Below are 27,756 nucleotides of genomic sequence, written 5' to 3' on the forward strand. Positions count from 1 at the left end.
CCCTGAAAATGCCCGCCCATCCTAAATCAGTACATATTCAAACAAAACACGCTCCACCTCATCAAATTAGACCTCCACAATCACTCTGAAGGCCGGGAGGAAAAAGGTGCTCTTAGGCTTTTGGCCACTGATTATTTAAATTTCTAAAGTGATCTGGTTTCACCTCAAATATAAAAAAGGATGTTTCTAAAATAAATATTAAGTTGTGAACAGGTTCTGCCCAATCAGAAAACAGCTACCATTTCAGACTGTCTCAATTTATTTTTTTTTTAAAGATTGGCACCTGAGCTAACATCTGTTGCCCATTTTTTTTTCTTTTCTTCTTCTTCTCCCCAAAGCCCCCCAGTACATAGTTGTAGATTCTAGTTGTGAGTGCCTCTGGTTGTGCTATGTGGGACGCCGCCTCAGCATGGCCTGACGAGTGGTGCCATGTCTGCACCCAGGATCTGAACCAGCGAAACCCTGGGCCGCCGAAGTGGAGCATGGGGACATGACCAGTCGGCCACAGGACCAGCCTCTGTGTCTCAATTTTATACTGAGGTTTCTCCTAGCCCACATGACTTCAACATAAAATGTGCATCACATGTATCCAAAGAATTATTAGCAAGTATGTTAAATAATCTTCCCAGAAACTTCAATTTAAAATGTACATATCAGGGCCGGCCTGGTGGCGCAGCAGTTAAGTTTGCACGGTCCAGCTTCTCAGCAGCCTGGGATTCTCCGGTTCGGATACCAGGTGCGGACATGGCACCGCTTGGCAAGCCATGCTGTGGTAGGCGTCCCACATATAAAGTAGAGGAGGATGGTCATGGATGTTAGCTCAGGGCCAGTCTTCCTCAGTGAAAGGAGGAGGATTGGCAGCAGTTAGCTCAAGGCCAATCTTCCTCACAAAAATAAATAAATAAATAAATAAATAATAAAATACAATAAAATGTACAGGTCTTTGTTTAAATGACCTGTTGTCTCCAAGTTTTCAAACAAGGCTTTGCTGTGCGTTCCCAGGCATTATAGGAAACAAGGTATGTTACTGTTTCCATTCCTCACACCTACTGTGACTAACATTAAATACAAAATATTTTCTTGCAAATTAGAAACATATCCCACGAAACCCAGCCTTATAAAAAGAATAACCTCCAATATTTACTTTTATTTTACTTTCACTAAAACTTTGACCTCCCCTTACACACTCTCTGCTCCACTTCTCACACCTGTCTTCAGACAGGCTGCCCCCCCCCCCCCACAACTTGCCTGCCTCCTTTCCTCCTCATGTGACCATCTTCTGGCAGCAGGAAGGCAGCAGTGGCTCGGTGCCATTTAGGCCTTCCTCCCAAGCTGTGACTATTTTTAGGTCAGTGGCCCCTCTCTGATTCCTCTCTTGGCCCGAGACAATCATGAGACAGACTTTAGAGAGAAACCCTTCAGAAGCCAGGCAAATCCCAGCAGGGTTAGCAACACTCCTCTGCTGCTAACACAGCAAGAATCTCTTAAGGGTTGCAAAAGAGAATGCCCTCCAAGGACAGCCGGGTGTGACCTTTATAGTCAACCCCCTCACTGCCCTCAGGTGGCCACACCAAGGCTGGCTCCCATCCCAAATGGGCAACCCCTAGGGCTTGTGATCCCGTCAGGTCAAAAAACAAATAAACAAATAAAAATCCAAGCTGGAAGAGATGTCCTACTCTTACAAGAATTTTAACTCATGAGCCAGAAAATCTGAAACAACTCAGTGATGAGATTTTTTTTTTCCCTGAAATGTCACGTCCAGTAGCAACACTGAGATTTCAGATTTGTATAAGAGTCTTAGAAAGAGGTAGATATTGATAAAAATACTCAAAGAAAATTTTAGCCACCTTTTAAAAAAAGAACAGCATACCAAGACAGTGTAGTAAGTTAAACATCCCCTTGTGCGATTTATAAATATAACCATATACTATAACACCTCTAATTGGAACAGGCCTACCAGAAACACTAAATATATCTCATGTTAAAACTACACACCATCTACCGCTACACTTCTATAAAAGATAACTATAGTAACACAAATTTCAAGTTAAATGTTGAGTTGGTTTTTCCATCTCACTATTAAAATGAAGCATAAGAACTTCAACCTAGGTGTGAATGTTTTAACAACTGAAATTTCATGAGCGCACATGCAAAAAGTACAGGGAAAAATACATTTATGTATTTCATCTTGTACCTTTCCTTTAAAGACATCATGACACCTGAAAATTAATCACTCTCATTCATTCCCACCTCGGAATTTGTAAGGAACTGTACATCTTTGCTGAACCCACAAGTTTCCAGTGTCAAAAATACTTGCTCTCCAGATTTCTACTGAGAACATTAAATGAAGATATCATGAAAACAAGGATCACACTTCGGCTCTAGTATTTGAGAAGACAAGCTGGCTTGACTCAGAGCTACAGTTCCAAGGAATAAAGAAGATTCACTCACTGGTACTGGCTTCGGCAGTTAGCATCTGCTTAATGGGAGTCTCTGGCCCTGAAGGTGAGTACACCTCCACCTGTCAGGTCCCGTCCCCGTCATCGCTCTGGAGGTTCCAGGATGGCTAAACCTGGGAGTATGCCAGGAGAACAAAGGAATACAACACGGACCTCAGGAAGCAAGAAATCCAGCCAAATCCTCTCCATTACCTTCATAAACAGAAGAAAATCTCATTGCTCTGAAATTGGCTACTTTTTATATTTCTTAGATGGGAGTGTAGGAAGAGGGAGCCAATGGGATCTTAGAATCTGTCCTCAATAGACTTGGAGGAATCGATGGTATAATTTTTTTTAAAAAAGACATTCAAGACATTCAATATGCATGCTGTTGTGCTAGACAATTTGGAAATTCACAAAATGGGCTTTGTTTAGCTTTGTATTTCTAAGGCTAAGTATTTAATACAAAGTCTTTGGCTCCATTAAAATGATCCCTGAGTCTGGCTCCCAAGGCCTGACTGTGACAGTTTTTAAAATCATTGGTACGGGGGCCAGCCCGGTGGCGCAGCAGTTAAGTTTGCACGTTCCGCTTCTCGGCGGCAGACCGGGGTTCACCAGTTCGGATCCCGGGTGCGGACATGGCACTGCTTGGCAAAAGCCATGCTGTGGTAGGCATCCCACGTATAAAATAGAGGAAGATGGGCGCGGATGTTAGCCCAGGGCCAGTCTTCCTCAGCAAAAAGAGAAGGATTGCCAGTAGTTAGCTCAGGGTTAATCTTCCTCAAAAAAAAGTAAAATAAAATAAAATCATTGGTACATGCAAGTCAACCAAGACGGAAATCTCTAAATAATTACCCTCAGCCATAAATTCTCAACAGAAACAATTCAATAGCATGCTGACTCCATCCTTAATGGTAATCTGCAGTTCAGTTATGGCCAACAAATTTCAAACTGCCCGAGGCCAGGACCACTGCTCCCATTCTCACGGATCCACGGGCCCTGATGGCATGACAGGCTGGCTCCAAGTTTAAAAGCAGAGATGGATGCAATGAAGATTTTTACTTAAAAATGGGAGAGAAATGTTCTGCTCATGCTTACCCAATTAATTATTGAGGAATTCAATAGTCCAATTTTTTTAAATGAATAATTCCAGTATCCACTCACACCTTTCTCCAAATGATTTCAACCTCTGTACAAAGTATTTTAATCAGAAGTTAAATAAAATAACATCTCTCTTCCTAGATACTAACTTCCTAGTGTAGCTATTCTAAGCAAGATGGCAATGTGGTTTAACTTAATCCACATTTACAGTTGAGAAAAATTCTATTCCCCGCTATTACATAAACAAGACATTTTAGTTAGCAACCCAAATCTTATCAATTTCCTTATTATTAATCTCTTAATATTAGAGACTTTCAAGAAGGAAATAATCCTTATGTAATTTTTCTTATATTCAGAGCCTCCAATTAGCTACAAAAAGAGGGACCCATACAACAGCACTGGTCCCACAGAAGCTAAGTGACGGTCAGTTACTTCATGCATCACCCGGCCAGTTTCCTTACCCCTACTATAAAGTGACCTTTTACTACAAGAGCTTGCATTCATTCAACAAACATTCATTAATCGCCTACCATGTGCCAGCTGCTCCGCTAGGGACACAATGGTGAACAAGACAGTCCCTGTCTTCAAGGAGCCTTCAAAGAGCCTATAGTTCAGTTGAGAAGACAAGAAAGTACCAGTCAATAATTAGAAAAACTGCAAAGCCGAAGTGACCAGAGCATAAGAGAACTCAGAGGATGGGCTCCATGGCTATAGACAGACCGAGGGAATGGTTGCATGTAGCTCCCTGAAGAAGATGAAGCTTGAGCTGAGGATAGGGAACAGGTAGGTGAGGACTTCTCAGCCTTTCAGACTTTATGGACCAGTGAAATTTCCCCTCCAAAAGTCTGGAGAGACAACATGAGGAAGCCCGCTCTTCATTTTGCCACTAAGGAAACATCAGACAAAATAACCTTAGTCTACCAACATATCATAAGAGGACATTTTAACACAAAAATGAAGAGAGTGTGTAGTTGCAGAGTAAAAAACATTCTTTTAGTTTAGATTATATAAATTTAGCCTGATGAAAATCTTGGCACATTGTATTTTTTTTGTCCATTTTGCTGTATCATGGTCAACAGTCTGTCACCAAGAACTCCTGAGTCAGAGATCCCCATCTGGAAGCTCTGAGCTGGGTGAAAAAGGCAGCAAGGAAGAGTAGGGAGGATAACAGACAAGACACAGAGGGCAGCTTCTCACTCTCCAGGAAGATCAAGAGGTGGACCAGAGAGAAAGACACATGCAAAAGGAAGTGTCGAGAGGGCCAATGGGTTCGGAAAGGCCTGGGACAGATCCAGGAAGGGAAGGTGTATACCGACCCCTCTGCTGGAAGCCACAACAGAGACCACCAAGACCAGCACACACATGGACAGAGGCATCTAACGACCAACCATTAAGAGCTGCCTTGGCGGAGGCCAAGAAGTCTGGAAGGCAACACCTGGACCAGACAACCCTCACCCACTGCCATGATGTTATGATGCCGCAGAGCTCTTCCAAGCCAGGGGCCATCCCAGAAGTGGGCGTACTGGGGAGGGAGGAAAACAATCCTTGAGAGGAGAGAAGAACACTGCATAGGACATTTGAATTGATCAAATTTAAACCCTAAAGTTAGGCAGTACCTTTAAAAACTGGCACTTAAACCCATGGCAGGAATGGCGCATCTTCAGGAATGCAGGAAGCATGCCCAAGATAATTCAATTTAGGTCAAAACACGTCACCACAGGTTTGGGATTACTTAGGAACTCGCCCACCTCAAAACAGCTCAGACTGTTTCCTATCAAGGGTATACTTTTCAGAAAGAAAATCAAAATAGAACTTTTTTTTTAAAAGACTCTTTCCTAATAAGGTTGACAAGTATTGTGGAGTGAGGCTGACCTGCTAGCTAGAAAACCATCTGAGGCTTTTGCACGTCAAAAACACTTGTGAGAGAAAAAGCTGTGTAAACACAGTGTTCAGTGCATCAAGGAACTGACAAGTGGGGACCGCCTCTCTCCCACACATTGTCAATTCCTACTTGTCCACCCACACTCAGCAAAGTGTATGAGGCCAGGATGGGGGAGCAGGCAGCTACCCCTTCCAAGGACAAAGATAATGACGTCAGCACACAGCACTTCAAAACCCACAAAGTTCTCACAGTCGTCCTCCCAGTTGCTGGCCCCATGGGACAGACAGATCCCATGACAGTCACCTTCCACCTATCCGTCCTCCCCTTTTAGAGATGTTAAACCTAATGTTTCCAGAAGTGCAGTACTTTGCCCAAGAAACAGAGTTAATAAATTGCAGTGGACATTAAACCCAGTTCAAATGTGTAATCTTGATCTCTTTCCACCCTCCTTCCCACAGTAATAAAATCAACGTCTGGTAACCCTATACAGCTACAGCCTCATAGCTACTAGACATGAAGGGCATGTGTTACTCATGGAGAGCTCCCACATTTACTCAGTAACTGAGTTACCTGCCTTGGGCAAGCCAAAAATAATCTTGGCCTCATTTCCCTCATCTGTGAAAACTGATGTAACAACAATACATTTCATAGGATTGTTTTTAAGAGTTACATTAAATTTTTGGAAACTTTCTAACTCACACCATTGTTAGTTGCTACTGTTGGAATCTCAACAACCTTGTGAAACAAGCTTTATTGTTATCCTCACTTTACTGATGACCAAAGTTTAGCAACTTGTTCATACAGTCCTGGGATCTTCCTGGGGTGATGGACATGTTCCCTATCTTGATTGGTATGTTGATGACACAGATGTATATGTGTCAAAACTCATAATCGTACACTTAGGCTAGGTGCATTTCATGGTATTTAATTGTATCTCAATTAAAAAAACTTTTGCCCCATAGATCACGTGGCCAGTAAGCAGTAGAATGTATTCTAGAACACACTGATTACTTCATGTTGGACCCTAAAAATGTTTTCCCTGGTCCTTGTTCTGTAATCTACTTTCCAACTAATCCTTCCTACCCAACTGAAAATCTTCAATGTTGACTACACCTACCAGCTACCATTTTTGTCTGATCTCATGGACATCCAACATGCCATACTCATGCAGAATTTTAAGTTTTATTGTTAGCTCCTGAATATATTCACCTAGAGCCTCCTAGAGAAGTAGATCACTGGCCATGATGCTCTAGGGCACTATAGCCACAGACCTAAACAACTACCTTGTAAAGCAGGTCAAGGCCACATACCAGGAGCCTACAGTCCCCACCAAAAGACCTCAGAGCATCTGAGACATTCTCTCTCAGTCTAAGTCAGCATTCCTTCAACATTTTTTGGAGCAACTAAATATAAAGCACTATTCTAAATATTCCTGATAGGTGAACAAAATTCTTGCTCTTGTAGATATTTCATCATATTATAGATAATTTTCAAAATACCATTAAAAAGTAAGCTTTTTCATGGAAAATCAGTAAAAAGTATGCGAGTCAAAGCAATAAGACTCTAAGTTCCAGGATAGTACTGAGCCAATACAGAAAGGACAGTCCCTACAGGGGAGAAAGTAAAGAACTAAAACCAAACCATTTACACACAGCCTACCAACGGCCATTGTCAAGGAGTGCACAGTTGGGCTAAAGAAATTATTTTATATAAAGATTCTGCATTCTTCTCATTTCTAAATTATATACAGCTAGTTAAAGAAATTACCCAAAAGGTAATACAGGTTGTTTGAGGCAAATGGGAGTACAGTGGGTGCATAAGGTAGAGATTAAAGCAAAAATAGAATCTTTTCCCAAAAGTGTTAAATGACCATGAACAGCTCTGTGTTTAGACTCTTTCAGACAGTTCCATATCTCTTCAAAGTCCACTTGGCTAAAAGGAAATAATTTTCCACTTGAATCATGCCAAGACCAATTGAAAAATGTCATTTTGTGTGTGTGTACTTACGCAAGTTGGCACGCCATATTGCAGCTCCCAACCTTCATTAAACATCAACTTCCTGTACTCCTTCCTTGAAAATGATTACCTATGTCAGGCTTTCCACTAGCAAATAAGAGTTCCTTAATAGAAGATCGGTCAACGTATGTACACATCTAACTCAAAGGAGCGGCCCAAAGGAAGGGCCAATCTCCCTAAAGGAGCCTACTTTTCAAGTTCCAACACTACATTCCTTAGAAGTCACTTTGGGAAGAAACTGTTGACTTTTATGGCTAAAAATCATGGCTGATACCCAGGGTGTAACTGTGGTTTTATGGGACATTCTCTTCCCAGTTCTGATTGACAGCAGGCCTTACCACCTAGTTAAATTTCTACCTGGGATTGGCTCCATCTGCCCAAGAATTATCTGGCGCCATGTAGCTTAAAATAAAGAAATAAGATTCAAAATTCCTATAGAAAAAAATGTTTCAGAAAAACAAATTTTAGTTCCTATTCAACATATATCACCGTGGATTGCTATCTGTAAAATGGGTATGTTTTACGATGTATTCTTGTGCTATGAAATAATTCAGATGATCTGAATTTCATTTGGTTCTTTTTGAAAAATCCATGTGAAAATTATACAATCTTATAGAAATGTAACATAACATTGTAATGATCTGCAACTGTCAATTTTCCATTTGTGCTATTAATCTTAATGGCTTACAAGATTTAACATTCTGTTTTATGTTCTGCTGTTAGAAAATGGCAAAACAAATCATAATTCTAAGCTATATCATGTGAAATTTTACATATTCAAACTACTGCATGCCTTTGATCCCATTTCAGCACCAATGTGAAGAAAATCCTGGCAAGAAAAATTGATTACTTCTTATAAGGGCGTTAAAAGTAGTCAAGTAACAGGATCACACTGGGAGTGGGGAATGGACCAGAGGGAAGACCTGGGTCCTAGTCCTGGTTCCATAATTTACTCAACAGAACACAAAACATTTATCCAAATAGTTGCCATCCTCAATTTCCTCTGTATAAAAACAGAGTTCCCACAACGCACCACGGCCACCTCACAGGGTGGATGTGATAACTGAGTGAAAATGTCCTTAATGTCGTATTTTAAAGCACTTCCCCAAAACATACGGAGTTACTATTATTTCACTTAGTTTGAAAGATGAAAATTCAGAACTGCCTAGTATTTAAATATAGGAATGGTAACATTTTACAACCGAAACTCTTAAATATGAATGTCCTTGGGCTAAGTTACAGGTTAAAAATTAAAATAGAGAATAGCAGTCCTTTAAAATCTTCAAGAGCTTTATTGGTTCAAAGTGATGACTCACCTCTAAGTACTGTTAGAATGTGCTGATAGCACACTGGCAACATAATTTACAGACTTCAGCCAAGATGAAAGTATCGACTTTGATTTTTAAAAACACAGCTCAATTATAACAAAATATCAGCAACTCACTAAGCTCAAACTCTAAAGCAAACCAAGAAGTGACAACACTGGAGTCGGAGAATAGTCAGTGTCAACTGCTACTGGTACAAACCAATTCTTTTCGAGGAAAAGGGAACCAAGCTCCTGTGCCGCGAATTTAATTCACAACCAGAGCACCAGCGCATCCAAGCAACACCCCCACCAAAGGTGAGTTGAGGGAATTAAATGACACTTCCTATGCATGAATCAGAAGAAGTTTAAAATAAGAAACAATTACGGTTATTAGCATTTACTCACCATCTTCTACATTCCTGACACTGTGCAAGAATAACCCCAGAACACAGGAACTATCCCCACTGTCCTGATGAGGGGACTGCGGTGCAAAGGCAGTGAAGTAACTTACCCGAAGCCACGTGGCTAACATAGATCTCACACAGCGAACCAACTTGTCTAATGTCAGAGTCTGTGCACATGCCATCACATTCCTGTACCAAATGTTCTGGACACCAGTAACATCTTTTTCCAATTCTTTAACAAAGTATGTCTCCAAGGTTTCACAGTGGACATCAGGGTGAGAATGAGCAAAATCTAACTAATTGTTGAACTATTTCTAATTATTATTCTAATTTTTTTTTAAGGTATACCTTTTTTTGTTTGTTTTTGGTGAGGAAGATTGGCCGATCTTCCACCTGCTTTTTTTTTTTTCCTCCCCAAAGCCCCAGTACCTAGTCATATATTCCAGTTGTAAGTCCTTCTAGTTCTTCTTCTATGTGGGATGCTGCCACAGCATGGCTTGATGAGCGGTGTGTAGGCCCAGGATCTGAACCGGCAAACCCTGGGCTGCTGAAGTGCAGCACGCAAACTTAACCACTCAGCCATGGGGCCAGCCCCTATTATTTCAATTTTAATAAAAATAGGAGGAAGGAGAGGAAAAAAAGCCATACCCTGCCCTGGGGGCTTCTACTTATACAAATAGAAAATAATTTTCATTTGATTACGTATCTATAAAGTTATAAATTTTAAGTGTTCAGCATAACATTTAACCAACATTTTCTAACATAACAGTCATATCTGCAATATGAAATCATTTAAAGTTTTCCATAAAAAGAGAAATGCAGGATTTTTCCTATCTCTATTCCCTTTTCATTGACTAGGCCCACTCTTCTTAAATTGGAATTGAAACGAATTAGTAAATCCTTCTGCACAGTTGTCAATATCTCCATAAAGCAACATCAAATTCTTAAGCATTAAACAAAAAATTCAATACTCGAGGATTAAATCAAATTCAATCACCAGGAATTCTAGTGAACCCTGAAAAACTTTTAGAGAAACGCAAAGCTACTCTGAAACACAAATCTTATTAAATGTAATACGAGAAAGAACAATCGCAGACTGAAGTCATCCGAATTCCTCCTGAAAATGTAAATACATATTTCTCTAAGCAAAAAACAGCCCAAGTCTCAATTCAGGAGAAATTGTCAACTTGTGACTGTCTGCACAAACGGAGAATATAATAAATCACCACAAGTGGAATGAATTCGGTACAAGTACTTGCACATACGTAGGCCAGATGTCCTCAGAATGGCACTTCTTAATAAAACAGAATTATAACCCAGAAGGAATAGGAACCTGATGCCTTCCAGCCCTAAGTCACCCTAACTCCTAAGGGCACCACCCGTCGGGGACCCAAGGCCACAGACTGGGCCGCCCCAGTCCCCCTGCTTGCTGGGTGTATCACCGTGGATGAGGTGGGAGAGCACGAGGAGACAGGAGGAAAGTCCAGAAAAGCAGTAAGGAAGCTAACATCTCCGGCTTAAAAGACCTTCTAGCAGCTGTGACTAACTGAAGAAAGAATTTCAAACCCCTAAGCCATCAGAGCTTTAGAGGATTTCTTCCAGGTCACGTCCGGTACAAAGAATTATAAAAGTGCAAAGGTACCCAGCATCACAAGGTTTAGACGCGATCCTCAAGGAGCTTACGACATGTGACAAAAAGACACTGGAAAAGCTCACTAAAAAGATGGTCCAGAGAAAGAAAAGGAGACCACAGACTGTCGTGCTACGTATCTTGCTTCTCAACTTTTTTGGGGGACAAGGAAAAAGAGTAATTGTGATTAAGGAGCAAGAGTCTTTACATCACCGAAAAATGTCAAAACAGCCTTAGGTTTATCAAAATGTGGTCAACGTAGCAGGCAGAAGTCCCAACGTACGGCACAACCCTAACAAACTGGGAGAAAATTTCCAGCAACCAGAACACCTACTAACAGGTCCAAAACTGAGCTTCTCCCAACAGGCGAGGCTTCCCTGACCGACTCCTCTGAGAACAGGGGCCAAATCTTTTCCCGATGGCACCTTCCACCTGGCAGTGTTGGCCACAGAAAGTGCTCAAGACATGGTTCAAGGCTGATGAAAATCAAACTTAAGATTCTGACAGCAAGGATTTCTACTCATGCCTTTTATTCACCATTTAACATGAAAACATAGTCCTAACAATACACTATGTATACATGACTTGGTTCTATATAGAGGGTGTGGATTTAGGGTCTAATAAAACAAGTGCATTTTTCTTGGTAAATGGAAACATTTACCCTTTGTAACCGACTTCTCGTTTCTCCCATCTCTCTGACTCTCTCACCAGCAAGCAGAACTTAAATCCTCACGTCAACTGCAGTCTATTGGGTTAGGTCAGCAGGAACGTGCAAATACGGTTCAGTTCTGTAATTTGCCTAAGAATGAGATGACTATGGTGCAGCATGTAACTGCATAATAAAAAAATAGACTTTTGAGGGGCTGGCCCAGTGGTGTAGTGGTTAAGTTCACGAGCTCCACTTTGGCAGCCCGGGGTTCACAGGTTCGGATCCCAAGTGCGGACCTACACACCATCCTCAAGGCTCACTGTGGTGGCATCCCATATACAAAATAGAGGAAGATTGGCACAGATGTTAGCTATGGGCCAATCTTCCTCATCAAAAAAGAAAAAAAAGACTTTCTATAGCACAAGCTGATTTAATTCATAATTATTCTGGTAAAAACAACTGAGAGAGGTTAGGGGAAGGGGGTGAGTCCATGTTTGAATGTCATCTCTTAGACTGCTTATATCTAAACTGGCTTCTAATTTTGCTCCATGAAGCTAGCCAAGTGCGCCATGTTTTAAAAGGACATGCAATTTCAACTCGATATCATTAATTAACAATCATCAAAACAATGCACGAGATAAACACAAAAGAGAGTTTCTCATTTGTCACTGAACGCTGCTAATCACATCCTACGAACTGCTTATCTGAAATAAGGTGAAGAAATATTGACTTTTCCTTCAGAATTGGTATATACATAAACAATGCCTAAGTTAAATATTACCAAATTTCCATTGTAGAAAAAATATAGAAGATAAGCTAACAAGCCAACATCAAGACTTACTGAACACTGCCCCAGACGTTATTTGAGCTATATGTTTATTTACACAAGAATATATTTTCACACCTGTCCTTCCTACTCTTGTGAGAAGTGTGACCCTCTCCCAGATGGATTCATTTCTCAATGCCAATTCTGGACACAAAATGTCCTGAAAAGTTTTAGTTAACTGTAGAAGATCAGGGCAATTATGGCTGATCGGCCCTCGAACGCTAATTTTCTCTTCTTTGAACTGAGCTTCAGTATACACTGACAAAGTACAAATATTTAAAGTATTTAAAAGAACGACGATAAGCTAATTTAATGACTTTAAAATCCTCTTCCCCTGGCAGCTTACCTAGAAGACTGACGTGTTCTCAGTCTGTTTACCTCCCAGTCTCTGCTCTTCCTTTTGCTGTGTGCACACAGTGGGAGGCTGGCCAGGCCTGCCCGTCTGCTCAACACAACTCTTCCAGAAACATGGAATCAGGACAATTTCAGGCAAAATTACATGACCTGGAAGTAACTTCCTTGCGACCGCCTTGCCCTCTCCAGCTAGGTTAAGAAACTTACGACCTGCAATTAATCTTCCTCCAATGCTGAAAAATGATCTATTCAACTCTACTAAAAAAGTAAACAGGTTTCCTCAAGAGAAACTTTAAGTGACTTCAAAACTATCTTAGTTTTACAACTGCAAAATGAAAACTTCTGGGTTAGAAAAAGGTAGGATGTGTGATTTTACTTTTACTCATGTAAGTAATGTATACACAAGAACATTCATTAATTTAGATATGGGCCTATTAGCAAAACTTAAATACAGTTTATCTTCAAATAAATACTCTTTTATCTCTCTTCAATATGGGGCTTAAACTGAATGCTAAGGAAAACCAACTAGCTTTAATGAACAAATAAGGCTATTTTGGAAGCAAAGATTTATATGAAAATATCTACTTCTGAAGTGCTTAAAAGCTATTTACTTAAGACAGACACCGCTAGGTTCAACCTTGTTTACAGGCTAAAACTTGTGGAACAAACCCTTTCTTGATTGTGTAAAAATTAGACATCGGGGCAATCGCAAATTGCAAATTAGCTTACAGTGTACGAAAACGAAGTTTTATTGTATAGGTAGATCTACATAGTAAAGATGAGCCCCCAAACCTGTCATCTTCAAAATGGAAAGGTCTTTTTCATCTTGAGCCAAATGAACAAAAGTTATGCATTAATATCATGGATGCCCATATGCAAGAGTAATAACTCCTGATATTGAAGAATATTGAGGTAATTTTTTTTAAAAAAAAATAACTATTATTAGGGAATTCTGTTATAAAACTTGGCTTAGAAATACACTTTAGAAGTAGTTGTCAGTCAAACTCAGTTCCTGGCTATCCTCGACTGTCTTAAGCCAAGTGTGGAGAACCCTGTCAAAGCAGGCTTTTCTGAACTGAATTTCAGCCTGGCTAAGGTATCATACATCCAATCCCTTTTTTAAAAAAAAAAAACAAAGGGAGGGGCCTCACTCATCCTCAGTCACTCTGTTTTACCTCCGATGGAGGCCACCAACCACCAGTGCCCAAGGACCCACCAGTTAAGCAGGAGTGGTCACCTCCTCATAGGCCCACCAGACTCAAAAGAAAGTCTGGACCTGTTTCTGAGTACCCCCAAACATACATACCACACACCAACCTCATCCTCATGGCTCATATATGGTCCTGTGACGTATTCTTAGGTCTAAAACACAGAGAGTTTAAAAAAAAAAAAAATCGACTCAGGCTCTGATGGAGAGCACTCTCAGTGAGGCCTTTAAAAGTTCTCAGGGGCTTGGCCAGCCCTGGTGGCCTAGGGGTTAAGTTCGGTATGCTCCGCTTCAGCAGCCAGGGTTCAGTGCCCAGAGACAGACTTACTCCACTCATCTCTCAGTGGCCATGCTGTGGTGGTGGCTCACATACAAAAAAAAAAAAAAAAAAAAAAGAGCAAAAAGAGGAGGACTGGCAGCAGATGTTAGCTCAGGGCTAATCTTCCTCAGCAAAAAAACAAAAGAAAAGAAAAAATCCTTAGGGCATATTAAAGCTTCCATAGTATGGAAAGATAACTCAAGTTTGAGAAATCAGGAAGGCTTTTTCCCCCTCTTCAAATAAATAGTTTAATCTATGAGTAGCGCTGGAAACTAATTTGGGAAAAATTTGAAACTACATATACATCTGACTAGACATCAAGGTAAGACTCATATCAAGAATTCAGTATGAAACTACCATAATGAATATAAAAAGAATTCTGCCAAAATAATACTACAAATGAACGACTGAAAATCAGTGAATGAAAATTTACATAGTCACAGAACAGACCTAAAAGACGTTCACTCCCCAAGATTTACAACTTTCCGCTCTGATTTCAAAGAATGTTGTTCTTAATGGTCTACACCACCCACAACTATGTCTCACCAACACTACAATCTGTGCGGCAACAGTCTCTACTGCACAAGGTTCTTAGAATGGATTTGAAAATAATTTGATTCAGAATTTGGGGAGAAATTCTTTTAAAAGTCATCTTCTGCCATTGTCACATGTACTTCTTAAGCTATGATTTATAAGTGTTAAAAATTTTGTTTGAGAAAGTCAACAGATTTGACTACATTAGAGAACTTTATGTCAAAACCACTATAAATATGCTAAGTGTTTGTCTCTACAAGGCAAAGACAAAATGTGAAAAAATATCTCCAATACGAAGGGCAAAGGTTTACTATCAATCCATAAAAGACTCTTATGAATTAATAGAAAAAAACATCCTGAGAGAAAAACTGGGCACAATATTCAATTAAAAGGGCATCAAAATGGAAAATAACTAGATTTTTTTGGTGTTCAACATCATCTGTAATCAAAGAAGTGGAAATTTATATAATGAGATAGCACTGTTCACCTATAAGGCTGGCAAGAATCATTTTTGCTTTTAAGGATGATTCCCCATATTAACAAGAACATAGTTAACACAGGTACTCTGAGTGCTGATGGCAGCATACTTTGGTAAAACATTTTTTGGAAAGCAAATGGTCCATCTGTATCAAAAGATCTTAGACCCAGCCTTGATGGCCTAGGGATTAAAGTTCATGGCTACCACGGTTCAGTGGCCTGGGGTTCATTTTCCAGTAGTGGAACCACCCCACCCGTGTTTCAGTAGCCATGCTGTGGCAGCAGCTCACATAGAAGAACTAGAAGGACTTACAACTAGAATATATAACCATGCACTGAGGCTTTCGGGAGGGAAAAAAAAACAGGAGAGATCTTAGAACCATCAATTTTATTGCAAGGACTCTAACCTAAGGAAATATGCCCTGTAGATAAGGTTTTATAAAGGATATTTGTTGCATAAGTATATAGTAATAATAGCCATTCAAAATAAAAGTTCAACTATAAGAAAATAGTTAAAATTGTTACAGCTATATAATGTAATATTATGTAGCCACTAAAGTAAGATTCTTGAAGAACTATAATGACATGGGAACTTTCTCATATGTTAAGCAGAAAAAAAATCAGCATGCAACAGTATATTTGTATAAACTACATAACTAAAAAGTCTATTAATGTCATATATTAACAAGTATAAAGAAAATACTCATGATTATCTTTGGATGGTGAGATTAACTCATACTTTTTCTGAGTCTAACAATTTTTATATAGCAAGCATGCATTACTTTTGAAGTGGTAACAAACAAGGCCAACAGAACAGGGCTATCAAGTGACATGCTTTTTAAATGCTTAAGTCTAACAACTAAAGTTTCGTTTCCAAGAAATACCAAAAGAAATCTAGCTAGAACTTTATAATCCTATGAAATACTCCAAAACCATAACCTTGAATTACTGATATACAATTAAAAGGTGCTGATCTACAAGCACTGTTTGTTCCACATCATGCTGATTTTAAAAATAGGTGGAAAAGTTGGTGGGAGTCAAATATTATTCTAAACTAAATTCTACTCCTAAGTTTTTGTGTTTTTTTAAGGATAAATAAATCATTTCTAAATCATTTCTCTGTATAACTTTCCTTATGGAATATTGTACTTAAGGAAAAAAATCGATAAAAGCACTTTATACATTGTAAAGCACTATAAAACAGGGTATCATTGCTTCAATTTAAATAGCCCATCATTTCTTGCCCTAATTATCCCTGAAAAAGCAGTATGTCTACAGAATTGCAATTCCAACTATGCCATTCCTCTTAGGGTTAACCAAACACTGTTATCTGGGTGTATCTAAACTCCATAAGCAGGTCATAGGTTCCTAGGAAGCACGGACTCTCATTTCTTCTTTTTATTCCCCTTTCTCCCTGCCTCCACTCCTAAGACCTCCACACCCACCCTCCACGCCCACGGCTAAGCGTTTAGTGTGACGATCACTGAATTCCTGTCACTTGGCTAAACATGAAGGCTTTCATCCACCCTGTTTTGCCTAACACTTTGATTTTATTCAAACAAACAAAGCAAAACACACTGGATTTCCTTTTTTTAGCCACCAACTACTTAAAATAAATAGTAGGTAATAGAGTATGTGGAACTTTACGCAAGCTAAATGAAGAATTAATCTCTCCATTCTCACTCCAAAATAAATTACTCCAAGTCAAAATGAACAAATAACTAGAAAAGAGCACGTCTTGAAAACAGGAGGACAAAAGATTTAAGGTAAGTAAACACTTAAGTCCACTAATTACGATAGAACAGTCAATCAGGTGACCTTAGTTAGGGGTGGATTTTTCTCGAGAGCTAGCAAAGCACCAGCGAACCGCAGGAAGTAATAAGGCACGGGACGAGAGGGCCTTGGGAATTGCAGCAACCCCATTAATGCCACATTTTCAGCCCTGAGTCCTTCTGCCGAGAATGGGCCCAAGAGAACGCCCCGGCGAGAAGGCTGGGACTTCAGGGCCCTGGCGGGTCAAGTGTCTGGTGGGCGGCTTCCGGATGAGTGGACATGCTTGCCAGTCCGCGTAACTGAGTCCACTGCAACCCTCTCGGTCACTTTCAAGGTGACAGCTACGCGATCCGCATCCGTCCCTGTCGCACGAGCTGCGCCGACCCCACGTGAGACCTGCTCCCCGCAGGCTCCGCTCCTCTGGGACTGCCTCCCCACTTCTCCCCCAACCTGGGCACCCGAGCCCCTAGAATACCCGCCCCTCCCTAAAGCCAGTCCCGTCCCCCCAGGACGGTCGCGTTCACCGTGTTCTTTCTCCCCCCTCCGCGGACGAGCTGAGCAGCGGGAATCGACTCCACTCCGCACTTACCCGCAGCGCCACCGGGCCAGCCCAGCCCTCCGGGGCGCCGAGACGCAGGGCGGCGCGCCCTGGGGACCCCCGGCGGCGGCGCGCCAGGCCCACCCGGGAGGCCGCGGTGCAACCCGTGCCCGCGGGGGAGCGCCTGCACCTGGGCACTCGTCCCACCCCCGCCCACACGCCGGCGGCGGCTGCTGTGCCAGGCGGGAACCCCGAGTCCGGGAGCCCAGCCTCCCCGCCTCCCGGGCCGCCGGGGGTGGAGCCAGGGCGGGGAGTTCGGGAAACTTGTAAATAGCAGAGCGCGGCCGCCTCTGTCCCCCCGTCACCGTGGGAGACAAAGGCCAGGCGGCGTCGCAGGGCGCTGCACCCCGAGAAACTTGACCGACGCGCCGGGCCGTACCTCGGGACGCCGGCCCCCGAGGCTCCCGCGCGCTCCGCCCGGCTCCGCTCGGCAGGTGGGCGGGCTGGGCTGGGCTGCCCGCTCGCTCCCTCCTCTCGCGCTCCCGGGGCCCGATCCCGAGGTCACGCGCGCTCCCGGGCTAAGTGCCGGCGCGCCCCACGCCCGCGGCTGCCCAGCATCGCGCGGCACCTGTTGCCACGTGCAACGTGGCGCCCCGGGCTGCTGCCTGCGCACCTGGCTGAGCACGCGGCCCAGAATGCAGGTGACCCGAGCTCTGCGGCGCCCAGGGCTGGGGCCCCAAGCCGGGCCGGGCTGCCGAGAGGATCTGCCGCCTCCTCCCCTCTTGCCACCTGTGTGGCCCGTGGGCTCTCTCTGACTTCCCGCTAGCAGTGGGGCACTGCGGCGAGGGCGGGCCGGGAGTGGGAAGGTGGCAGAAGGATCAGGGCGGAGGTTTACAAAGAAGCAGCAGTGATTGTCACTTCAGAGTGTCCGACTGCCGGTCTGCATTATCTTCCTCCTTCTGGGACGTTTACTACCAAACACCTATTAAAGGTTAAAGAAATGAGCTCCAGCTGTTCCATCTTCGAAGAAAAAGTAGGAAGAGAGAGAAAACGAGGTCTGCCCCCTTTTCTCTAACACAAATTAAGTCCATTCTCTTTGCTAAACTAAGCAAATTGCATCCATAGCTATTAGGCCCATAAAATATTTTCTTCTATAAGCATATTTTTAATACAAAGCTTTTCCAAAGATGTTATTCCACCTATGAGAGGTGTAACGTTACTGAACCATTAAGTGTCAGACAACCTGAGTCCAAAATTGTTTTTAAAAATTTAATTACCTGGTTTGGATTTGCTACGAGCTTTTTAAGAGAAGTAAGCTTTTTCTGAGAATTAATCTGAGGATACTGTATCTGACAAAGTTTTCTATATCATCATATTAGCTCAACTAACAGATGTATCGCCATTTACAGTTAAAACCCTTTCACCTGTACAACGTTCGATTATTGCCTCAAGACCCAGGGGTATATAGGTCAGATGATTATCTCCATTTTTCAGATGAGGAAATGAAGCTCAGAAAGGTCCAGTGACTTTCTTAAAGTCACACAGCTAGTGAGGGGCAAATGCAAATCCAGCAGGCCTAATTTCTAATCCTCTCTTTTTATTCCATCACGTGATAACAAGTCTCACTGGCTTTTGAAGTCCCTGTTGTAAAGACATCAATGAGTTTAGGAAAAGGCCTATGATTTTTTTTTTAAAGAGATACAGCATTAAATAGGATTGAGTGATTCTCCCTTCTGGGAAAGCACCAAAAACAAAAAACAGAAACAAACCCTTCAGGTCGTTCCTGCAAGGCATGAGGCAGTTATGCTAATTAGCGACAGGCCTTCTCCCTAAGCCGAACACTTTTAGCCTCAAACGTATCATTTGATCTTTACAACCCTCATGTGACCCAGATGATTCGGTCCAACCCAAATTCTATTGTGTGGCTTAGTTATATCTATAAATACAGAACCTGTTTTACTTCATTTTTCTATGGGATGGATTGGAAGGGAAAAGATGCACACCTTCTCCTAAGTAATTAGAAGCTACTTTTGTGGCCATTGGGGAATTTGAAACTTAGCTTCCGATTGCATCCACATGAAAACAGAACCTACCTTCTAGGGACATCAACAGGGACTCTGTCAAGGCAAATATGTTTGAAATGGGACCTGCTGACTTTTCTTTCCGTCTCAGTTCTGGGCACGTTGCCATGTTCTTGATCTCTGAACTCTAATGTCAACCTGCTGCAGACTCCAGGAACAATTTAAGGGTCAGTAACAACTCCACATAACTTTGTGGCCCTTCGTCCTAAAAATAAGCTAGCATATTTTTCTTCTCCATTAGAAAAAAGCAAGTTAAAACTGCATTAAGAAACCATCTTTTCACTCAGATTGGCAAAGATTAGCAAGTTTGAAAGCCACTGTGTGTTGGCAAAAGTGTGAAGAAACAGGCGGTGGCAATGCAAGTTAGAATCACCTCCATCAGGCCAATCCGGTGGCGCAGTGGTTAAGTTCCCACTTTCCGCTTCAGTGGCCTGGGATTTGCTGGTTTGGATCCCAGGTTCGGACATGGCACTGCTTATCAGGCCATGCTGTGGTAGGCACCCCACATATAAAGTAGAGGAAGATGAGCATGGATGTTAGCTCAGGGCCAGTCTTCCTCAGCAAAAAGAGGAGGATTGGCAGCAGCTGTTAGCTCAGGGCTAATCTTCCTTAAAAGAAGAAAAAAAAACAGGATGGCTTCCATCGAGGTCAATTCACAATACCAAACAAAAGCATAAATGAGCCAGTAAGTCTACAGAGAAGAATTTATCTTACAACATACATGAGAAAAGAGAGGTGTATATAAGTTTGTCCATTTCAGCATAGTGTATAATAACAAAAGATTGAAAAAAGTATAAATGTTCATTAACAAAGGACTAGTAAATTATGAAAAAGTCATAAAATGACATCCCATGGAGTCTTAAAAAAAGGAATGAGGGGCCGACCCAGGGGCGCAGTGGTTAAGTTTGCACGTTCTGCTTCGGCAGCCCGGGGTTCGCCAGTTCGGATCCCGGGTGTGGACATGGCACTGCTTGTCAAGCCATGCTGTGGTAGGCGTCCCACGTATAAAGCAGAGGAAGATGGGCATGGATGTTAGCTCGGGGCCAGTCTTCCTCAGCAAAAAGAGGACAATTGGCAGCAGATGTTAGCTCAGGGCTAATCTTCCTCAAAAGAAAGAAAGAAAGAAAGAAAAGAATGAGAAAGGTCTTTATACTTTTATGATCTCCAAGATAGATTGTGTGCACAATTTTTTTTAAATACAAAACAATTATCTGATAGTATGCTACCCTTTCTATTAAAAAGGGGGAAATTATATAAACTTGTATGTATACATATATACATATATTTGTTTGTATACGCATAAAATATCTCTGAAAAGAGATCTCAGAAATTGATAAGATTGGTTCCTTCTGGGGAAAGGAGCTGGACAGCTGGCAGACAAGGTTTGAAGAGAAACTTTTCACTAGATATAATTTTGTACTTTTTAAATTTTGAGCCATATAAATAATAGTACCCATTCCAATATCTAAAAATTTTTCACCCCTTGGAAGTTTCACCATCAGGAATGGCTAAGATTCTCTCCCTGCTAATTTCACTTATAGATGAAATAAACAAATTTCTCATGCATAATGGAGGGGAGCAAAATGCTCTATGCTTTCAAACTATTTCTTCTCTTGTTTATCTAAACAGGAAGACTTTAGTACATAAAACTCTAACTAACACGCTGCGATTATGGTGAAAATGATGAGTTTGCAAATTCTTCAGAATTTTATTAGCAGTGACCTCTCCCTGGGGTAGAGCTTCCAGCTAATTTTCCCCAAATCACATTCAATCAGAAATGAAAAAAGAGCTCCAGGCTTGATTCCCAAGGGGGAAACTCCAGCACATTGATTTGAGCAGTGAGGGAGTAATTCCATGGGAATGTCATGGAGTCATTTTATTCCCCAACTTGATCCCTTTTTTTAATTTGTGACATTTATATTTACTTACCCCACCACTTTATTGAACAAGGAACTTGAACAATTCTAAAAAGCAGGCCCAGTAAACTTAAAAAATAAATACATAGAAGTATAAAATAGGATCCAAGGAAAAACACAGGTAAAAAGTAAACATACCATTGAGTACCAAATTAAACCTCCGAGCTTCCTGGTAGCCAAGTGCCCCAACCAGTTAGGTAATTGCGATTTTCAAAAGGGGCTAAGAGTTCGCCAAGGGAAGCAAAACTTTTCCCAGCACTGAATTCAGAGAGCATTTTTTTCCACTGGTGTTTCAGATCAAACCTCAGAATGGAAAACAATTGATTATTAATAATTCTGTAAGAAACTTTATATGGTTATTTTTCATAATGGCTTTGAATAAAAACCAAAAGTATTACAGTAAAACTGAACTTGACGAAGGTATTCACCCAGCCAGGGATCAGGCCAAAGTCCAGGAAGCCTTATGAGAGCATAATGGGATCAAAGGTTGACTATAGATGCGGGGGGGTGTATGGATAGCATTTCCTTCATATATGCTTCTGAAAGTCAAATATGCTTATGGTAAAATTCTAACATGTCCACAAATCCCTGGCCTCAAAGACAGACACAGTTGCTTTATACAACATTCCAGAAAATTCCTAGTCAGCCAGTCACTTGATAGGTGTTGAAGAATTGTCACAGTGGCAAAGACCCAGAATGCTGGAATTTTGTGATACTGTTGATGACTTTTTTCCTATTTCTGTTGAGAGAAAATGTCTATTACAAATAATCACATGACTCTTAACTCTTGTATCCCAAGATGGTGAGACAGGAGTGGGCAAATACACAAACTGACCAGCTATAGCAATGATTGCACAGCAGGAAAAGAGCATGAGAACAGTGAATGGTCTGGATTTCTTTACAAAATACTCTTGGGTTCCTAATTATCCATTCTTCTTCCTTAGAGACTCTCCTTTCATTGTTCCAGAAGGGTAACTATCAGAATAGGGATGTTCTGGTGTAGAAGTCTGCAGATTTATAAATAAAGTATCTCAAGAAAGAAAAGAGTTTCTTGTTGCAAGTTCAAGTAGTAGCAATAATAAGGAAATATAGCTTCCTCTTATCAAAATGACCAGAAAGCATCTGAAAAAATCTTTCATTCTTCCGTACCATGGAAGGCATCTTCATCAGTCCTTCTATTCCATTTACAGACTCTGTAGGAGTCATTCTTACAGCATGATGCCAAAATTATTTTAGCTCACCCACAAACAAGTTGTTCTGTAATTCTGCTTTTGACCTCTTCATATTAGGAAAAAATTTTTAAAAAAATATAGCACCACCAGTTTGTTATGCAACCACTTTAAAAATGTTTACTTGGAGTACTTAAAATGTCATGACTAAAGAAACTACTGGTCTGCGTAATCCACTCTTGACAATGAATCATAACTGTGTCACACTTGGAATTGGTTAGTCTTTGCTCCAATCAGATGGAGCCTTCCCTTAAAAAGGGGATGTATTTTCAATTTCAAAGTATTTGGTGCTTCATGACCAATAAAATGAGAAGTCTGTGGCTGTGAAGCCTCATACCTTTGAGACTATCACAGTCTACTTAGACTCGTTGAATTTGCTTGTAATTTATGTCTCTGGCCTTGTTCTCTTAGCCAAATGTAAGCCCTTCAAGAGCTGGGGGCAGCCTTCCAACCTGCCCCCATGCCCCTTGGGCCCTGCTAATTGATCAGTGATTGACTGAAAAAAGTGCAAAGAGTGTAAACCCATGGAGCCCAATGGGTTCAGCTTTATTGCATTGTGACTGGTACCCAGTGTCCAGGCCTGGTCTACTGATTGATTTTTGGTTCATTCCTTTTGCAAATTTTTGTGGTTTTTTTAAGATTGGCAGTTTAGCTAAAACCTGTTGCCAATCTTTTTTTTTTTTTTTAATTCTTCTTCTTCTTCTCTCCAAAATCCTCTAGTACATTGTTGTACATTCTAGTTTTAGGTCCTTCTAGTTGTGGGATGTGGGACGCTGCCTCAGCATGGCCTGATGAGCGGTGCCATGTCCACACCCAGGATCTGGACCAGTGAAACCTTGAGCTGCCGAAGTGGAACACGCGAACTTGACCACTCGGCCACGGGGCCAGCACCCTTTTGCAACTTTTGATCTTGATTCATAGGTGCTGATCCATACTCGATTCTGAGATCCTCTCCATTCACAAGTGGTATGGAGTCAAGTGGGCCTAGTGTTCTAAGTTCTAACAAATGTTTGCAAATCATGATGTAGGAAGAGCCGTAAACTAACTAAACAAAGCAGTTAGCCCTCGTGCTGTTACACAAGCATTCCTCAAAATATGATCACTCTTGGGGCTGGCCCCGTGGCCGAGCGGTTAAGTTCGCGCGCTCCGCTGCAGGCGGCCCAGTGTTTCATCAGTTCGAATCCTGGGCGCGGACATGGCACTGCTCGTCAGACCACGCTGAGGCAGCGTCCCACATGCCACAACTAGAAGAACCCACAACGAAGAATACACAACTATGTACTGGGGGGCTTTGGGGAGAAAAAGGAAAAAATAAAATCTTTAAAAAATATATATATATAATCACTCTTCTCAACATAGGCTGGCAATTCAGGAAAGAGCCACTGAAAATATTATCATCATTATTTTCTCCATCCATTGAGTAGAACTAACACTATGTTTACCTAAATCTAATTGCAGTGTGCCAACATTGTAAGTCAGCACCTGGTTAGTCACCAGAAAGTAAGACAATCTTACCCTTGGGTATCTAGAACACTGAGAAGTCAGGTTACTAATCCCGGGCAGTAATTTAACACCACCAAAGATTTATCTATTTTGGATAAGTATACTTTTAATCTCTTTTTGAGTACCTACAAAATTATGGTTAATTCCCACTAATTTACAATCTGATTATCCGTTCTAGAAACCCAAAGCTAATTGTTATCTGTTGTTTAACCCAGGAAATGTTTTATATTGTCTGCAAATCTTGAATAGGAGAATAAATCTATTACAAGCAATAAAAAATACCATTATCACTCCAAAATCGAGGACACAAATTAGAAGAATTAGTTTTGTTTTGTTTCGTTTTTTTGAGGAAGATTAGCCCTGAGCTAACTGCCGCCAATCCTCCTCTTTCTGCTGAGGAAGACTGGCCCTGAGCTAACATCCATGCCCATCTTCCTCTACTTTATATGTGGGATGCCTACCACAGCATGGCGTGCCAAGTGGTGCCGTGTCCGTACCAGGGAGCCGAACCAGCGAACCCCGGGCCACCGAAGCAGAACGTGCACACTTAACAGCTGCACCACTGGGCTGGCCCCTAGAAGAATTGATTTGACACCTAGATATGTTTTAACTGATTTGACCTGTCTGGATCTCATTTCTCTTTTATAAAATTAGTTCTTTAGATCTTGTGGGGTTGTTGTAAGGATAAAATATAAGACATTACTATCACGTATGTATGATTTGTATATGAGCTCGTGTTTGGCATTACTGATATCACTCATTTCTCTTCCTATGGGCTTATGACCTTGAGGCCATGGAAGGACTTGCCTTCCCAAAACATCATTCCATCCAGTCTGTCAAGGCCTGCCGTGGCTCTTCATTTCAGCCTTTTAGTTCACGCCTGAACCATGCAAGTGAGTAGCCCAGTGGCCTCTAAACCATTCTGCTTATACTTTCCCATCTATAAGAAAAAATTGAGTATGCATGCCTGATATTTATTTCTTTATAAATTATATATAGCACTAGAGTACTGATATATTATGTACACAATAAACTATACACAAAAATAGAAAAGGATAAGATTTAAAATAGATAGACAGACAGATAGCTGGATAGAAGTTCTCATATTGTCTTCCCATACCCCACCAGATATCCTCTGGTGCCAAGAAACGATCTCATTTCTCTCTTAATGGTCTTTAGTGTAGAAGAATTCTCTTTTATTTTCTTTCCTTTTCTTTTCTTTTATAGAATTGTATCATCTGCCTCTTGGTTTTTTATGCTTTTTTGGTGAAGAAAATTGGCCCTGAGCTAATATCTGTTGCCAATCTTCCTCTTTTTTTTTCCTTTCTCCCCAAAGCCCCAGTACACAGTTGTATATCCTAGTTGTACATCCTTCTAGTTCTTCTTTGTGGGACATCACCTCAGTATGGCTTGATGAGTGGTGTGTAGGTCCACGCCCAGGATCTGAACCGGCAAACCCTGGGCTACTGAAGCGGAGTGCCCGAACTTATCCACTACACCACCAGGCCAGCCCTAGAAGAATTTTCTGTTGCTGAAAAGTTACAAGGCAAAAATAAACACCATTTTTGGGGCCAGCGTGGTTGTGTAGTGGGTAAGTTTGCATGCTCTGCTTTGGCAGCCCCAGGTTCACCAGTTCAGATCCCCGGCAAGGCCCTGGCACTGCTCATCAAGCCACGCTGTAGCAGCATCCCACATAAAATAAAGGAAGATTGGCACAGATGTTAGCTCAGGGTCACTCTTCCTCACACAGAAAAACCCAAGACAACAACAAAAATAAAGACCATTTTTAGCGTAAATACCTAGAGTTACCTATTTTAACGATTTGGCATTCTAGCTAACCTTCAACAGGTTTCCATTAAAATGCATGTACCTGCAAGCAACCCTTGAAACATTAATTTAACTAGTTCAAACCTTGCGTCCAGAAAGATAATGGGTAAATTTTTTTAGCCTTCTCTGATGTGTTTTTTCCAACACAAGCAATTCAGTTCTCAGCAGACACTGAATGGTGTCCAACAAATTTAACTCAGTTCTTAGATAGTATCAGATCCCAGAAGTTAAGATGCCAAAAATCACCCACTTCAGATGCCAAACACAAGTCCAGGTTGTTATCTGTGCTTCTGACCAACTGGCTATAAACCAGAGGTTCTCACCACCCCATCTCAGGCTCCATCTGTTTGTTAGAGACGCTCACAGAATTCAGAGAAATGTTTACTTACATTTATCAGTTTGTTATAAAGGATATTATAAAGGACACAGAAGAACAGCCGGATGAAGAGGTACATCAAGTGAGGTATGGAAAGATCCAGAGCACAGGAACTTCTGCCCCCTTGGAAATAGGGTGGGCACCCTCCCAGCATGTGGATGCATTCACCAACCTGGAAACTAATCAAAGCTGTTGTTCAAGGGTTTTTATATGGCTTAATCTGCAGAGGCCCCCACTGCCCCATCCCAGAGATCACTGGGTGGGGTTGAAAATGGCAACACTCTAATCACTTGGTCTTTCTAGTGAATGGCCCCATCCTGAGGGTAACAAGGAGCCCCATCCCTAAGTGACCTCATTAGTGTAACTCAGGTGTGCTCAAAACAAGTTCTTATGAACCACAAAAGATACTGCTATCAGCAGAGAAATTCCAAGGGTTTTAGGGGCTGTGTGCCAGGAGCTGGGGTCAAAGACCAGATATATTTCTTTTTTTTTTTGTTCCAGTGAAAGATTCTCCCTGAGCTAACATGTGTTGCCAATCTTTCTCTCTCTCTCTTTTTTTTTCCTCCCCAAAGCCCCAGTGCATGGTCGTATATCCTAGTGTAAGTCCTTCTAGTTCTTCTATGTGAGCTGCTGCCACAGCATGGCTACTGACAGACGGGTGATGTGGTTCCATGACCTGGAACTGAACCTAAGCCACCAAAGTGGTGAGAGTGCCCAACTTTAACCACTAGACCATCAGGGCTGGCTCCTAAATGTATTTCTTATTATACTACACCTTTAAATGTAAAATATAATACAGATACACAAAACTGCATGAAACAAATTCATAACCTAATAAATATCATAAAGTACACATCCTTTAAACCACTACTTTGGTCAAAAAATAAATAGAATGTTGCCAAGCACCCCATGCTAATTGTAACCCCTGTTTCAGCCCTAACAGTAAACACATTCTGATTTGTATGGTAATCACTTTCTTGCTTTTCTTTGTAGTTTTATCGTCTCTGTATCCATTCCTACATGCTGTAGTTTAGTTTTTGCCTGGTTTTTTGTTTGTTTGTGGTTTTTTTTGGTGGGGAAGATTGGCCCTGAGCTAACATCTGTTGCCAATCTTCCTTTTTTTTTTTCTCCCCAAAGCCCCAGTACATAGTTGCATATCCTAGTGGCAAGTCATTCTAGTTGCTCTATGTGGGACACCACCTCAGCATGGCTTGATGAGCAGTGTGTAGGTCCACGCCCAGGATCTGAACCAGTGAACCTTGGGCTGCCAAAGCGGAGCATGTGAACTTAACCACTCAGCCACAGGCCCGGCCCCTGGCTCTTTTTTTAATATTTATTTTAATCTACATGTTCTTTTCCCCTTTCTCTGT

General features: G+C 41.5%; 1 protein-coding gene across 16 annotated transcripts in view; it reads right to left on the reverse strand.

Moving 5' to 3' along the window:
• Positions 1 to 18,028, reverse strand: part of MTUS1 (microtubule associated scaffold protein 1) — a 150,853-nt gene extending 132,825 nt beyond the window's left edge. For 2 of the 16 annotated variants that reach the window (XM_070598322.1, XM_070598306.1), the window contains exon 1: positions 17,506 to 17,705. The gene's annotated coding sequence lies outside the window, so the exon portion shown is untranslated. Of the gene's footprint in view, positions 1 to 2,451; positions 2,573 to 4,069; positions 4,144 to 4,259; positions 4,426 to 4,927; positions 5,062 to 9,148; positions 9,218 to 17,505; positions 17,708 to 17,893 lie in introns of those variants that run through there. The other 14 variants (XM_070598309.1, XM_070598310.1, XM_070598307.1 and 11 more) reach the window with 14 other exon arrangements.
• Between the last annotated feature and the right edge of the window lie 9,728 nt (positions 18,029 to 27,756).

This window comes from Equus przewalskii, chromosome 28 (assembly GCF_037783145.1).
Source record: "Equus przewalskii isolate Varuska chromosome 28, EquPr2, whole genome shotgun sequence".
NCBI classification, from domain to species: Eukaryota; Metazoa; Chordata; class Mammalia; order Perissodactyla; family Equidae; genus Equus; species Equus przewalskii.